Genomic DNA, 8602 nt, shown 5'->3' with positions numbered 1-8602 from the left:
TGATAAAATTCATAATGTGGAATTTTAATTCATAATGTAGAATGCATTGATGACTGTGTAAGTAATAACGTCTTTCATCTTAGACCATCAAAAATACTTTATAATTTACTCCCATTACATCTCTGAAGAGTATGCATTTCTAATACTATTTTATTGACAGCTGCTAAAATAATGGAAGAAGAAAACCTTTTCTCTGCTTATAAGTGGTAAACACAGAATTCAGAAATGTGACGCTCCTCTCGTAAATAAAAATACAAGATAGTTTTGAAATAATTCATCCTTCATAATCTATTACTGTACAGATTATTAGAGGTTAGAAATCACACCCAGTGTGAAACACAGCTTAAGTAGTTTCATAAAAATATCACTTGAAGAAAAGATATGAGACCTGGCATTCAAGTTATAAGATTAAATGTCACCCACGTCATTGTCCAGAAAAATCCTAATATTACCGGGTTTTACTTTTAATAGAAGAACGATTGCCGCTCTACCTACTGTAATGACTTCAGCAAAGTTACTGCATTTTGATAGCTGAATACTAAAGCATGAATCCTGTTGTGATGGTGTCTTTTTCCATCTCCTGGAAAGACAATTCTAACAAACAACTCTATTATATCCCGTTTGATTTTGTCCTCTCTCTTCCTCCTAGTAATACCAGCCTTAATCTTTTTTGGATCATGAGTTTTTGTGGTGTCTTTCCAAATCTCACTGTATTCTATCTTCAGAGATACAAGATTATGGAGTGCTGTTTTAGGACCTAGAGTGAAATCTATGTAAAATGAAGAATCTTTTGTCAACCATAATGTTGTGGCAGAAGTCTAGAACCATCATTCCTTAGTTAAAATGGAAAAGCTCATGAAGTTTTTTATCTTAAAACATGTTATTGATACATACCCTTATATCAATTACTGGTTGTCTATTTCAGTGAATAGTTTGCTATCTCACTTATTAGAGCTTTAAGATAATATGGTCTGAAAGTTTCTTTTTCATCTAGTGTGTGTATCATATCCTATTCTTTGTATTTTTGGGTTTTCAGAACTGCATCTTATTCATTTTCTAAATAGAGTATAAAGTGCTCAAAATCAAAGTTTAATCTCTTCCTCTAATATTCGACTATCTTTGGTAGCATCCATGTATTTTTAGTTAACATAACTATTAGTTTAGTTTTGGCTTATTTAAAGCATTTTATACTTGCTAGTTCAGAGGTCAGATGTCCCCTGTGAGCTTATTCCTTGAGGCAGCCTGCTCAATAGGGCAGGTGAGCCCAGCGGGAGACAGCCCACTGCAGACCCAAACCCTCTAGTACTTGTCACAAAAAGGGACTGGGACCTGATGGTGATTCTCTTCTTGCCTTTTCCTGGTGGTCCTTCTGAGTTGGAGTTGCCTGGTAATTTCAGTGGTATGAAAGCCGGAGTGTTGCTACTAAAATTCCTCCCTGGAATTTTAGCATGAACGACTGACAGGGCATGAGGAGAAAACAATTCCCAGGACTGGTGAAGCGACTGCTGTTGGACCAGTATGCTCGTCATTGGATCTCTATGCAAAGAGACTGTCCAAGCGGCTGCAGTTTAGCGTAAGATCTGTCAGGGAGACCTGAAGCCGTGTGCCAGGAACGCAGTGCTCGCTCAGCCCACCTTGCAGGGATAGCTCTCCAGGTGCTGGGTCTGGAGAAAAAGCGTGTCCGGAATTGGTTCCTTCCAGTGGGTTCTTGAAGTCTCGCTGACTTCAAGAATGAAACCTTCTTCATGGTGAGTGTTACAGCTCTTAAAGATGGTATGTCCGGAGTTTGTTTCTTGCAATGTTCAAATGTGTCTGGAGTTTCTTCCTTCTGGTGGGTTCGTGGTCTGGCTGACTTCAGGAGTGAAGCTGCAGACCTTCCTAGTGAGTGTTACAGCTCTTAAAGGTGTCACGTCCGGAGTTGTTTGTTCCTCCTGGTGGGTTCATGGTCTCGCTGACTTTAGGAATGAAGCTGCAGACCCTTGTGGTGAGTGTTACAGCTCCTAAAGGTAGTGCAGACCCAAAGAGTGAGCAGCAGCAAGATTTATTGTGAAGAGCAAAAGAACAAAGCTTCCACAGCGTGGAAGGTAATGCAAGTGGTTGCCTCTGCTGGCTTGAGTGGCCAGCTTTTATTCCCTTATTTGGCCCCGCCCACATCCTGCTAATTGGTCCATTTTACGGAGGGCTGATTGGTGTGTTTACAAACCTTTAGCTAGACACAGAGCACTTATTGGTGCGTTTTTACAGAGTGCTGATTGGTGTGTTCACAATCCTTTAGCTATACAGGAAAGTTCTCCAAGTCCCGATTGGACCCAGGAAGTCCAGCTGGCTTCATCTCTCAAGAGGATAGCTGCCCCACCCTAGGGCACATCCTTCCATCCACTGTGGTACCTGGCGCTGCACCTGGTCACCAACCTCACACTCGACCTCCACATCTCACCCGGAAGTTGAAGCCCAGAGCTGCGCCACAATCACTGCTCTGCAGCCCTGACTTCAGTACAGACTTACTGGAGGTGTCGCCCAACCCGCTGCGAGAAGCACTGCAGGGCTCTTGGGAGGCCTAGGCCTCGGGAGCACTTTGTATTGTGTGAGAAGTTTGCATTCTCAAGGAACCTCAGCTGTTTGGTTTGCTCTTCTGCCACCCACCCTACCTGTGCCGACTGAGGGCACTCCTTGCCCCACCCTAACAGAATAGGATTCCAGTTGCCGTTTTAATTTACTGAATGTTATTTGTAACTGGTGGGAGAAAAATGTGGTTATAATTCACACTGAACAGCTTATTAAAAGTTACAGTAACACTATAATTGAAATAATGTATTTTAGGAAATAATGAAATTATAAGATGAAATATATAAAGTACAGATGAAATTATACGATGTCTGGGAATTTGCTCCATTGGCAGCAGAAGCTGGTGGGGTTATAAAGATTGTTAATTCAAATGATAGAAATTGGTTTCTTTTTATTTGTAGGTTCTTCATACTGTTCTCGCTACTATTACGGATGTATGAAATACTCTACAATTTAAAAGCTTCCTTTCGTAGCTGGGCTGAAGCTCATGCCTGTAATCCCACCACTTTGGAAGGCTGAGGTGGGCCAATCACGTGAGCTCTGGAGTCTGAGATCAGCCAGGCCAACATGGTGAAACCCCGTCTCTACAAAAAATACAAAAATTAGCCAGGTGTGGTGTGGCCTGTGCCTGTGGTCTCAGCTACTCCGGAGGCTGAGGTGGGAAAATCGCTTGGACCCAGAGAACAGAGGTTGCAGTGAGCCAGGATAGCGCCACTGCCCCGCGTTCTGGACAACGGAACGAGACCCTGTCTAAAAAAAATAAACAAACAAAATGTTTCCTTGAAAAAGCGAATCACTTTTCAGCGTATCAGTACCTCAATGCAGAAAGCTAATTTCTCTTACTGTTTTCTTTGAGCCGCCTGCCCCCTTTCAGTCTGTCTCACGGCTCTCAGATTCTGTCTCCTTTTCCCTTCTCCCTCACAGTTGTCCCTAATCTTAACCAATTTTCCTTCCTCTACCAATCCCATCTCCTTTCCTGTCTGCACTGTTTTTAATCTCATGAAACTGCCAAATTAGTTTACATTGGGATTGAGGAAAGACCGAGACCAGGCACTGTGCTTGCATCTGGGTGTGTGTCCGGTGTGTGGATCCCAGGCCTGGTCTCAGATTACCTGAGTCATCTGGGGCTGGTTCCTTGATCCCCCTCTTCACCCCGTAGTGGTCACATGAAAACAAGGACAATCAACCTCAATTTCCCTTTAAGTTTTGTGTAAGCACCAATAAACACATATCTTCTGGAAAACTTGTTTTGTTTTCCTTTTTTTTTTTTGAGATTGAAGTGCAGAAGTGCAGTGGCAAGATCGTAGCTCACTGTAGCCTCAAACTCCTGACCTCAAGCAATCTTCCTGCCTGGGTCTCCCACAGTACTAGGATTACAATCCTGAGCCATTGAGTTCAGCCTGGAAAACTTTTTTTAAAAAAATTAGGATTTGGTTTGGCACAGGATTCAACATATTCCAAGAATGGTTTGTGTTTCTCATACTTCTGTTGACTGTTTAACTGTAGATAGCTGATTATGCAGAACCTCTCAGACATTATTAGATGTTATTAGGGCAAAAGAGCATGAGGTCCCTTATGAGAAATCGAAATCTGTGATTCTCATACAACATACAAAAGAACTTTCTCATATAACATGTCAGAGTAAAGAGTGAAATATATAGGTATATGTGAAGGGTATGTGTATGCTACTTATAATATCATAATAAAAATTTAAGTAAATATAAAAAACTATGTTTTATTTTTTGTAAAGATGGGGGTCTCACTATGTTGGCCAAGCTGGTCTGGAACTCCTGGCCTCAAGCGATCCTGCTTTGACTCCCAAAGTGCTGAGATTTTAGCCATGGTGCCAGCCATGTGTCGGGTATGTATATGTTCATATGATAACATAATAAAATTTTAATTACATATATGATATGTAATTATATATATTCTGTATATGTGCATATAAATATGGAAATTAATATGAGAAAATATTGAATCATATATAGTTTTAGATGTATATTAAAATATTTAAAAAACAAAACTGATGCTTAAAAAGTAAAATACATGAGCTTCCCAAGGTTCTTTCCAATGTGGTTATTTTCCCCAGATTAGGTCCAGCCAAAGGCTGCAGGACCTTTACTGAGTGTAGCTCACCTGAGCCTCCTGGTGCAATCCTCACTCAGATATTCTGCTCCCAGTAGAGACTTGGTGTGGGGCAAGGAGCTGCCCTGTATTCACCTGTCAGATGTTCACTGGGGATTGTCAGCTTTTTCTGTCCTTGTAGAGCTGATGTTTCTTCCTCGATCCACGTCAAAAGACACAACATAGTCCCCACTTCTTGTTCACCAGTATGGTGACCTCAGGACCAATTTAGTCTTATAACCCTGCAGGGAGTTTTCTTTCCTTTATGCAGTCAGCATACGGAAAGTGAAAAGTAATTCTATCTTGTTCTCTGATTGCATCTTCTGAACTGGGGTCTGAAAGATTTGACTCATTTTCCTTCATTTCCACCTCCTATCACTGCACTGAAAAGATCTCTCAAATTTAATCAAGGATCTGCTTTCTGGTTTGATTGAATATTTTGAAAAGCCTTCATTTTTTTCAACTGCAGCTTTGCTAAAGCAATGGTCCCCCCAACCTTTTGGCATCAGGTTTCATGGAAGATAATTTTTCCACAGACATGGGGTGGGTGGAATGGTTTTGAGATCAAACTGTTCCAGCTCATATCAGGCATTAGATTCTCACAAAAAGCATACCACCTAGCTCCTTCATATGTGCAGTTCAAAATAGGGTTGGGGAGGCTGGGCGTGGTGGCTCATGCCTGTAATCCCAGCACTTTGGGAGGCCGAGGTGGGCAGATCACTTGAGGTCAGGAGTTCAAGACCAGCCTGGACAACATGGTGAAAACCCGCCTCTACTAAAAATAAAAAATTAGCTGGACACGGAAGTGCATTTCTGTACTCCCAGCTACTCGGGAGTCCGAGGCAGGAGAATCGCTTGAACGTGGGAGGCAGAGGTTGCAGTGAGCTAAGATTGTGCCTCTGCACTCCAGTCTGGGCAAAACAACAATAACAACAACAAAAATAAACAGAAAAAAACAAAAAGAAGCAAAGAAGAGATCAATCAAGTGAAGATAAAGAACAAAATAAACAAAAGAAAACCAAAAAAACAAAATAGGGTTGGAGCTCCTATGAGAATCTAATACCATTGCTGATCTTACAGGAGGTGGAGCTCAGGTAGTGATGCTCACTCTCCAGGCTCACCTCCTGCTGGGTAGCCCAGTTCTTAGCAGGCCACCATCAGGTCCCAGTCTGCAGCCAGGGATTGGGGGCCCCTGTACTAAGAAATCTTGTCAGGCTCTTTCTGCAATTGTTGTAATACTGTTTGCCCCCTAAGAGGCTTATTTCCAGAGTTGTCCTTGACTGTGTTTTCTGGATTCTCACACTCAGGCAACTCTCCAACTGGGCAGTCTCACGCAGCAGCCAGCCTCCCAGGAGAAAACTCACTGGCTCCTCCCTGCTCCTTCTGGAGGTGGTAGCTCTGTAGTTGTGATAGAGGGAATAGGGCTATGAGCAGTGTCAAAGCTCCTATTGTAGCCAGCTCACCCGGGAGCAATGTATCAGAACTTTACTATGGGGGAACATGGGCTTGTAGTTTAAATAAGTCCCTGTGGTGAATCTGATATGTTGTCAGTCTCTGTGTGGGATATAAGAAACACATTTGGTTTTTGTTCCTTTTCCTTTTATGGAGTCCCTGAAGTCCCTTGATATGTCCCCAGTTATATGTTTTGGTTTATTTTATTTTACTTTTTAATTTTTGGACAGTATTTCAAGTTTATCTGTATTCACAGAACATACCAGGTGATCTTGACAGCTGCCAGATGATAGCCCTCCAACCCCTAACCCTGCAGCTGCTCACTAAGGGCAAATTCCAGAAGACCCAGAAGATCATTCCTGAGGTCCGCAGATGCCTCACATAGTGGACAGAGTTGAGATCCTGGAGGACGGAGTGTCATTCCTAAACCTACAACCCACTTTTAACGGTGGAGAGTGTTCAGGTTCTTGGCGTCTTGAACGAAGAATTGGACAAAACGCATAAAGCAAGGAAGGAATGAAGGGTTTTCTTGAAAATGAAAGCACCCTTTGCAGTGTGGGAGCAGGTCTGAACATAGGGGCTCAAGAGCCCTGTTAACAGAATTTTCGGGAGTTTAAATAGCCCCTAGAGGATTCCATTGGTTACTTGGGGTGCACCCTATGTAAATGGAGGGAATGAAGTAAAATTACAAAGTCATTTATAGTCTATGCCTTATGGAGAGGATATTTCCTGTTACAGCTGAAGTGTGAATTGGCCTTAGGTTCCCTTCCTCCAGGCTCTCTTTTCCTGCCTCACCACCACTAGATTCCAGCCAGGAAGGCCTCCTTAACTGGAGTCCTCCCCTTTTCTTCTCCTACTCTGCTGCAGTTCCAAGTGTCCCCCTTCCACCAGTCCCACAAAGCTCAAATACTGAGAGGTCTCCATTTACAGCAGGGGGGACATCTCACACCCTTGCATAAGTTAAAACAAATATTACACACACTCCTCCATCATCTAGGCGGACATACGGGAATACAAGTAAACATTAATTAGGAGCAATGAGAAATAAATTAACGACGTTCTCCGGGTTTTTCCCCACCGGGCGTAGCCCTGCAGCGTCTGTGCCTCAGTCTTCTGTTACTTGGTCTCCCCACAAGCAGCAGCTGGCCTCTCTGCTGTAATGTTCTGAGTTCCCTGGGCAGTGCCAGATTGAAAAACGCTCTCCAGCACCAGATACGCCTGGTGTTTTCTTTGGTTTTTCTGATTCTTTTGGGGATTGCGGGGAGTCAGGGTTAGAAGTCGGCCTGGTGGTGCTGGAGAAAAGTGCTGAGGTCCAGCGTGGAGTCCCAGGGCTCCCAAGTCAGATTAAAGACTTGAGGACGGGCGCGCAGGGGTGGGGGCGTCCTCCAGAAGCAGGGGCGCCGGCACACTCTCTTCAGCCATGGGATCTGGCAGAAGATGAAGTGAGCAGGAGAAAGAGAAGCCTCTTTAGCGGGGTTCAGTTCCTTTACTGGCAGCTGGCACCCGACCCCTGGAGGGTAGAGGACTCTGCAGCTCCCCATTCGGTGCCCTTGAGAGGCGCTGGGGTGAGGCTGGGGCCTCTGCGGGCTCCAGGAGAGGTCCAAAGTGAAGATCTTAGAACCTGAGCTCTGCCAGGTCACCGGGTTCGTGCATGATGGTCATGATGGGGTGGGAACTGCGGGAGCGACACATCATGCGCTGGGTGGAACACATGGGCAAGGGCTGGGTTGTGTTTGTTTGTTTGAGATGGAGAGATGGAGTTTCGCTCTTGTCCCCCAGGCTGGAGTGCAATGGCAGGGTCTTCGCTTGCTGTAACCTCCGCCTCCCGGGTTCAAGCGATTCTCCTGCCTCAGCCTCCGGAGTAGCTGGGATTACAGGAGCCCGCCACCACGCCCAGCTAATTTTTGTATTTTTAGTAGAGACGCAGTTTCACCATGTTGGCCAGGCTGATCTCGAACTCCCAACCTCAGGTGATCTGCCCACCTCGACCTCCCAAAGTGCTGGGATTACAGGCATGAGCTACCTAGCCCAGTGGGCTGGGTTTTTTAATTTCATATATTGTTTTGGACTCAGGATGTTGCTCTGTCACCTTGTAGTGCAGTGGGCAGTCATGGTTCACCATAACGTGGAACTCCTGAGCTCAAGGGATCCTCCAGCCTCAACCTTCCAAATAGCCAGGACTGCAGGCTCATGTCACCATACCCAGCTAGTTTTTTCAAATTACCATGATTGGTGGGTAGAGATGCATAATATTCCTTTGAGGCAAAGGGAAAGCATGGCCAGGAAGTTGTTGAAATAAGCCTTAAAAAACCTGGCCAAATCTGTAGTAGCCAGATATTTACCATTTGCTGATTGGATAGAGTAAGTCATGTCAATAACATTGGGAAAGATCACCTCATTAAAGCTGTCATCAATTCACTCTGAGATGTCATATTTCTTTTTTTTTTTTTTTTTTTTTTTT

General features: G+C 44.1%; 1 long non-coding RNA gene across 1 annotated transcript; it reads right to left on the bottom strand.

The window, feature by feature from the left end:
• Positions 1-1199: 1199 nt before the first annotated feature.
• On the bottom strand, positions 1200-1729 carry LOC108530855 (protein FAM218A; the record flags this gene model as incomplete). The annotated part of the gene is made up of 1 exon (XR_014485088.1): positions 1200-1729. It is a non-coding gene; the product is annotated as a protein FAM218A (long non-coding RNA).
• Positions 1730-8602: the final 6873 nt, after the last annotated feature.

The sequence above is a fragment of the Rhinopithecus bieti genome, unplaced genomic scaffold (assembly GCF_001698545.2).
Source record: "Rhinopithecus bieti isolate Rb0 unplaced genomic scaffold, ASM169854v2 scaffold_5260, whole genome shotgun sequence".
NCBI classification, from domain to species: Eukaryota; Metazoa; Chordata; class Mammalia; order Primates; family Cercopithecidae; genus Rhinopithecus; species Rhinopithecus bieti.
This window is presented reverse-complemented; position numbering and strand designations above follow the sequence as displayed.